Raw genomic sequence first — 8,278 nt, 5'->3', positions numbered from 1 at the left:
ATTCTAGCTGTTACCTGGGTATATCCATCAATACTCTAGTTGTTACCTGTGTATATCCATCAATGCTCTAGTTGTTACCTGGGTATATCCATCAATACTCTAGTTGTTACCTGGGTATATCCATCAATACTCTAGTTGTTACCTGGGTATATCCATCAATACTCTAGTTGTTACCTGGGTATATCCATCAATACTCTAGTTGTTACCTGGGTATATCCATCTACATTCTAGTTGTTACCTGGGTATATCCATCAATACTCTAGTTGTTACCTGGGTATATCCATCAATACTTTAGTTGTAACCTGGGTATATCCATCAATACTCTAGTTGTTACCTGTGTATATCCATTAATATTCTAGCTGTTACCTGGGTATATCCATACCTGGGAATATCCATCAATACTCTAGTTGTAACCTGGGTATTTCAATACTATCAATCAATTTTTAAGGATTAGACTTTACGTCATTGGACTTTAGAAATTACAAAAAAATTAATCAATCCATCAATTTTTAAGGATTAGGCTTTATGTCAATTGAAGGATTGGACTTTAGAAATTACAAAAAAAATCAATCAATCAATCAATTTTTGAGGATTAGGCTTCATATCAATTGAAGGATGGACTTTAGAAATTACAAAAATCAATCAATCAATCAATTTTAAGGATTGGGCTTTATGTCAATTGAAGGATTGGACTTTAGAAATTACAAAAAAATCAATCAATAAATAAATTTTAAGGATTGGGCTTTTTGTCAATTGAAGGATTGGACTTGAGAAATTTCAAAAAAATGAATCAATCAATTTTAAGGATTGAGCTTTATGTCAATTGAAGGATTGTACTTTAGAAATTACAAAAAAAATCAATCAATCAATTTTTGAGGATTGGGCTTTCTATAAATTGAAGGAATGGCCTTTAAATACTGTATTTGTTACCTGGGTTATGAGAAAAATCAATCAATTTTTAAGGATTGGGCTTTATGTCAATAAAGGATCAATCAATCAGCCAAGTAATGGGCTCTAATATTACAAGAAAGAAACAATCAATCAATCAATTTTTAAGGATTGGGCTTAGAAATTACAAGAAAAATTAATCAATCAATTTTTAAGGATTGGACTCTGTCAAAATAAGGATAAGGCTATAGAAATTACAATAAAAATCAATCAATCAATCAAAAACGGATTTGCCGCCAATTTAGACTTAAATGGGAGGAGGGAGGGGGGGGGGGATAAAGCTGTCTTAAGGTGCCGCCAAATACCGGATTTGCCGCTAATTCAGATATGGAAAGATATCCATGATTAAGAACAGTTTGACTTAACAAGAGCATTTGACTACTATACAAACCAACACCCAACTTTACATAAATACAAGAAGAAATAACTCTTTTTTTTATATATAAAGGCACTTTGGAAGTCTGTACTGTATAATAATCAACAATTTTTATTTTAACACAGGGGGGGGGGGGATGTTAGATAATTCTCATAACATAAGATGTATTGCAAGCTTAAAGACACGTTTCCTTAAGCCAGGACAACGATACCCAGGTTATCTAGTACCCAGGTGGGGGCAAGGTACCCCCAAACTAACCCTCCATAAGCCCTGACCCAAGATCTTCAACCGTTACTAAGATAAAACTAACCGTAGCTTAGTTATAAGCCTTCTATACTATGCTATAAGGGCTCTATCTCGCCCCTAAAGGGCAGATTTACATTGTAGACTACCTTAGTAGACACTTTTGTGTTGTCATATAACACTAAAACCTCTACCAAGTCCATATAAGGTCATAGTAGACTTTCCAGGATAGACGCACATCATAGTTCCCCTAGAAAATACACTGTATTTCAAATTTCACTTAAAAATGTTTAAAAACATTAAATACCAAATTGACAAAATCCATGTTTTGCTCTCATTTTGGCTAGGATTGAGCTACAGAGGACTTTAACACGGCAAAATGACTGTCTGAATGAGCCTGACTCCCACAAAAAATTTGGGGTCGAAACTCTAACTCCTTCCCTGTCGGACCAAGCCGTTTGTGATTTCTTAAGGCTCAATATTTGAAAAAAATCCAAGTCTTTGCCCTCATTTTGGCTAGGATTGAGCTACAGAGGACTTTAACACGGCAAAATGACCGTCTCAATGAGCCTGACTCCCACAAAAAGTTTGGGTTTGAAATTCCAACTCCTTCTCTGTCGGACCAAGCCGTTTGTGATTTCTTAAGGCTCCTCATTTGAAAAAAATCCATGTTTTTGCCCTCATTTTGGCTAGGATTGAGCTACAGAGGACTTTAACACGGCAAAATGACCGTCTCAATGAGCCTGACTCCCATAAAAAAATTTGGGGTCGAAATTTTGCCCTCATTTTGGTAAAAAAAACGTAAAAAAGGAAGTGTGGGGGGGGGGGGGGTGCGTTATAAGTGCTCAAATTGAGCAAAATTATGAGCAAAGGATAGGACTATAAATAAGTTTAATCTAAACCAGCTTAATTAAGCCTAACCTAACCTAAGTACACAATAGATGTAGGACCATGGGTAGACTAGGTTAGGTTGCCGCTTAAAAAAAAAGGCCATTACATTAATTCCCCCAATCAACAAATAGTTATAAATCTTACCAGGACCCATGAGAAGCTACCCTGCAAAGGAGAATATTATCGGTTTAGCAGTTAGTAAGACAAACAGACAAACATCCTGTTATTTTATTATAGGGATTATCCTATTCAAATGATTATTGGGGATGATTCCATTTATGCATTTTGTCATCCTTCTTAATGTAATATAATTATTAAGGGGAGGGGGAAGTTTTGACACATTTGCGTAAACCTGGCACCTAGTCTTTATCTTTAGACTGAGAGGATAGGTTATTAATGATAAAATCATTCTTATATGATGAATTTCACAAAGTTTTAAGATTTTTTGGATAGTCCTACAGGTTCCAGAGCTCCAGGCCTCCAGGTGGTCTCTGTACAGGTAAAAATGAAAAAAAAATTTAAAGTTACAGGTCAACTTATAAAACAAAATATGCATCTTTTTTAATATTATTCACATATTTGAAAAAAAAGATGCATATTTTATTTTATAAGTTGATTTGTAACTTAAAAAATTTTTTTTTTTTCATTTTTACCTGTACAGAGACAGTGCCAGGTTTACGCAAATGTGTCAACCCCCCCCCCCCCCATATCATATTCACTTGATTATTGGGGATGATTCCAGTGGTTATTAGGCATAATCCCTGTTTATATATTTAGTGCAAAAACCGGTGAAAACGTTGAGGATGCATTTCTAGAAACTGCAAGAAAAATTTTCCAAAATATCCAGGTAAATGATGATAAACAAAATCACCCCTTTTTTAGATTAAATCATTAGCTACCTAAATAGTTTGGCTACCGCCAGTTGGTAACAAAGCAATAAAAAATCAATAAAAGTACCAAAGTTTACAAGATAGCGTGGTTAGAGAATTCTTTGGGTACTGGTATAATTTACAGTCCAATATTCCCTTCCTCTCTGGGTAATCCATAATTCAAAGTAGAACGATGTCTATCTGTCTGTCTGTAAATCATGGGGGACATGTTTTAATAAAAGTACCCAAAGTTTATAAAATAACGTGGTTATAGAAAAGAGTACCTACCCAAAGTTTTTCCAAAATATCCAGGTAAATTCAATAAAGGGGGACATTCAATAAAAGTACCCAAAGTTTTAAGTTTCTCACACTAGTCCCCAAAGTTATATGATACTGTTTTCTTATTGGATGACTTAACAACTTTGGGGACTTTAACTGAATCTTGATTGGTTGCTTCATTTAGTTTAAATCTATAATAGGTCTGTTTTTGTGGATCATCATTGGGGATGTACATCAATTTATTGGCCATTGGCTTATCCCTTTAGATCCCTGGTTTTAATGGTTGTTGTCTTTCTTCTCTTTTTGATCAGGGATCTAAAGGGATAAGACAATTGGCAATAAATGGCCCAATGATGATACACAAAATTACCCTTTTTGTAGATTAGAATAATTGGTTGAAACTTCAGAACACACTACTTAACGAATCTACCAATCAAATTTCACCCCAAAGTTGTTACCTAAAGAAAACATTATAAAACTTTGGGGACTAGTGGAATAAACAGCCCGAGCCCATTGTCCCCTCTCTCTCTGCTTTTTGATACCTAATATACTTAAAAGTAATTTTTTTCTTAGGTCGGAATTTTGATTCATTGGTTCATAAAATTGAGTGTCCAAATGTTTCAACCACTAACAAATACAATTTATCCAAACCCGGAATTTTTCATTCTTTGGATCATAAAAGTTAGTGTCCTAATGTTTCAACCACTAACAAATTAATTTATCCTAGGATGGAAGTTTAGATTTGAATGCTGCTGAGAGTGGGGTACAACACAAGCCCAGCCAGGCTGGGGGGGCTAAACCCTCCATAACCCCTGGACAAGGTAGAGATAGATAGATAGAGAATTGGATATATAGTTAGATAGATAGATTTCCTGTTAGATAAAGGTCAGAAAAAGCTGTATTTAAAAAGATTTTCCTATGTGAAGAACGGAAAAGCTATTTTTTGCAAGAATTTTCTATTAGAAGGACAGAAAAGCCAGATTTAGCAAGATTTTGCTATGTTACAAGTTCAAACAGTACATTTAACTCTAAATAATTGATAATCTGAATGAACTATGTAAACACTCTTGCAAGTTTTTGCTATGTGAAGGACAGAAAAACTAGGTTTTGTAAGGTGAAGGGAGGCTACTTATGTCCAACATCTTCCAAAAATTTGTTAAGGGAGGAGGCAAGTTATGCCCTTCATCTAACAAATTCTACTTAAGAGAGGCTACTTTTGTCCTTCATAAGAAGGTGACTTCTGTCCTAATTAAAGAATGACATTGTTTTCCTTCCATGATCCGTAGATAGATGTAGATCGATAGTCAGACAGACATATATACAGACATACATACAGACAGACATACAGACAGACATACTGTACAGACAGACAGACAGACATACAGACATACAGACATAAAGACAGACATACAGACATACAGACAGACAGACAGACAGACATACAAACTGACATACAAACTGACAAACTAACTGACAAACTAACTGACATACAAACTGACAAATAAGCAGGCAAACAGACAGACAGACCAACCAAAAAACTTGCATTAAAACTAAAAAGCCATGATAAATTATTATTGTTGTAGGAGAAAAAACCAGCAAAGAGTCGTGTTCCTGCTGAGAGAAAACAAACACCACCAACACATCCTAAATTATAGAGTAGCTTCGCTACGAGGAAAAAACAAACAGCTGATTTATTTTTTATGTATTTTATAGTATAATGTTTTATAATAAGGGGGGTGATTCCACATAAAGCAATTCATTAAAAATAAGGGGGGAATTCTAGTAGTGGGACCCTCTCCCAGGACCCATGAGAAGCAACTATATAAAAGAGAACCATATCGGTTTGGTGGTTCAGCAAGATTCTTTATTTCCTATACACAGTCAGAGATCTTTTTACTTTATTATTAGTGTGTTAATCAAAATTCTGCAATCTAAGTTTGAATGCTTTTTTTTGGAAATACCCCCTTCAAAGTTTTTATTCATAAAATTCTGATAATTATGAATTTACAGTCCCCCCCCCCCTTTTTTATGAAACAAAGAGACCAAGATGGTATTAAACTCCAGGAGGGAGGGGACATTGGACTGTCAAATATACTGGTTCCCAAAGTTTCATAGTTCGTTGGATTAAAAACTTTAGATACTTTCAACAAAGAGGACTATCCACGAACCAGAGCAAGTAATTCTAAGCATCTTCCAGCATTGGCCCAAAGTATTGTTTTAGTAAATATGCTAGGTTTATGTTTAATATTTGCTTTATCGACTAAAAAGTTAGGTTTCACCATGGTTTTATATGAAAAAATTTTGAATTGTTTGGTTCAATATCATCGAATGTTTTGATGAGTTCAAACTGTTGTTTAAAAGCTTTGACATAAAATAAATTATTGTGATTAAAAATGTATATTTAGAAAAAGTTTTTTTTCATATAAAACCATGGTGAAACCCAACTTTTTAGTCAATAAAGCAAATATTAGACATAAGACTAGTATATTCACTAAACAAAATACTATGGATCAATGCTGGAAGTTGATTAGAATCACTTGCTCTGGTTCGTGGATAGTTCCCTTTTGAGTGGTTGGTTATTTAGCTGATTATATTTTGTATTATCATTTTAGTTGTTTTATTTTTTACATTTCTAGAGAGGAAAAGATATTTTTACTTTAAAATAAATATTTGCTACCTAGTATTGCTATCCAAAAGACTTTCAAGCTTTTTTAGGGTTGGGGGGGGGGGGGGGATGAAATGATGGGTTTCAAAGGTTTGAGGTTATTTTTTATTTTGAGGGGTTAAAAAAGTTTCAAAGTTAGAGGGGGATAAACCACCCCCCCCCCCCCTTTCACCTTGGACGTTTCCCTCACATTTTTAAGTTTCATAAATCATTGTGGAGAAATTTTCAACCCCCTTTCCCCGAAAATTTTAGTGGCAAAATGATTTTTCATAAGGTAAAATATCTTGGCCCCAAAAAATTGATAGAATACCATGTACAATAGACTATAAAAGTTTTAAAGATTTTTAATCAATATAATAGATTTGAAATCTGCATAAAATTTCAAGGATTTTTTATAAAATTCGTTTTTTATATAATTCTTTATTTAAAGGCGCAAATACGATTTAAGTTAATAAATTTTGACCAATAGGATAGCTGGATTGGAAACTACCTACGCTCTAATTGGTTGAATGATGTACGTCACTTAAGCTTCTCCAATCAGAGCGCAGATAGTTTTCAATCCACCAATCACAGATCTCAAAATTATTTAACTTAATTTGTATTTGCGCCTTTAAATAAAGAATTATATAAAAAACTAATTTTATAAAAAATCCTTAAAATTTTATGCAGATTTCAAATCTATTATATTGATTAAAAATCTTTCCAACTTTTATAGTCTAATGTACAAGTCGGAAATCTAAAGAGGTAAAGTTTCATTCATTGCCTACTAAGGCAGGGGAAAACGGCCAAACGGTAGTGTAACTTTTTTTCTTTGTATTTGCGACTTTTATCAAGAATTATAGTTATTTATCACATCGTATTATAGATTATTAGGGGCGCAGCCGCTAATTTTAGATTATTTTTATGTATGATTATATTTTGTGATACAAGCATTTGTACAGGACAAGCTACTCTACAAGTAATACGTCTCCGTTAGTCTGTCTGTTTTACTGAGAGTGAGGGGACAATGGGCTATTTATTGCACTAGTCCCCAAACGTTTCAACCAGTAATTTTAATCTACAGAATTTTGTAATTTTGTGCATCATCCCTTCAGATCCCTGGTTTAAGTAAAAGAAAAAAAAGTTATTGAATTCATTATTTTTTGCTATTATTGAATTGTATTGTCTTATTATTTACATTTCATTAAAAAGTTATAGAAATTTTTCATAAATAAGGATGACAACATCCATAAAGGCGAAGCTCTGAAACGGCAGGACAAACAAACATTAACACTTGTATAGTATCACATACAAATTTGTTGTTTAAAAAAAGTTAAAAATTGACATGTTTAAAATGGACGTACGGTCATTCTGGTTTTGATTATAGAGTTGCTGCGCTTTCTAGTTGTACATAACTACTACAGGAATCACCATGCACAGTTTGAAATCGATAGGACAAGTCTAACATGCCTAAATTAACGAATAAACGACCCTCATTATAGAAAAGCTTCGCTTTTAAAAAACTTTAAAAATATAAATTTAGGTTAGAATAGTTATTTATCATATTATAGACAGCTTTCCGCGGAAAGTAAAAGTAAAAATTATATGGTTAATTCCAGTTAATTCCAGCCAAAGGCCCGTGGTGAAAAATTTTATGATTTTAGTTTGATATTCGTGGAAAATTGTCTGTAATTAAATGTTTCAGTATAGCTCACTGTACCGGTTCTAATCCAGCGGATATTGATCGGTTTCGAGGCCATACTGGAAGGAAAAACTGTGGTATTATTCCATTTCTTATTATTAAAGGCGAAGCTTTTCTATAATAAGGGTCAGTCCGTTTTTTCGTTAATTTAGGCATGTTATAATTGTCTTATCGATTTCAAACTTTGCATGATGATTCCTGTAGTAGTTGGGTACGATTTAGAAAGCGTAGCAACTTTAATGTTCCTCTGTCATACTGTATTAGAGCTTCGCTTTTATGGATGTTGTCATCCTTGTTTGAGCATGATTTTAATTTCTTATATAATA

At 33.6% G+C, this 8,278-nt stretch overlaps 2 long non-coding RNA genes across 2 annotated transcripts in view; both read left to right on the top strand.

Moving 5' to 3' along the window:
- LOC145307615 (uncharacterized) overlaps positions 1-7,865 on the top strand; it is an 18,508-nt gene extending 10,643 nt beyond the window's left edge. The window contains exon 4 of the long non-coding RNA XR_013875520.1: positions 7,016-7,865. This is a non-coding gene — a long non-coding RNA (uncharacterized LOC145307615). The remainder of the gene's footprint in view (positions 1-7,015) is intronic.
- LOC145307617 (uncharacterized) lies at positions 3,172-6,590 on the top strand. Its single transcript, XR_013875524.1, has 4 exons — positions 3,172-3,305; positions 4,334-4,427; positions 5,190-6,286; positions 6,546-6,590. It is a non-coding gene; the product is annotated as an uncharacterized LOC145307617 (long non-coding RNA).
- Positions 7,866-8,278: the final 413 nt, after the last annotated feature.

This window comes from Acartia tonsa, chromosome 15 (assembly GCF_053477335.1).
Source record: "Acartia tonsa isolate MP-2025a chromosome 15, ASM5347733v1, whole genome shotgun sequence".
NCBI classification, from domain to species: Eukaryota; Metazoa; Arthropoda; class Copepoda; order Calanoida; family Acartiidae; genus Acartia; species Acartia tonsa.
Note: the sequence above shows the minus strand (reverse complement) of the source record. Positions and strands in the feature narration are given on the sequence as shown.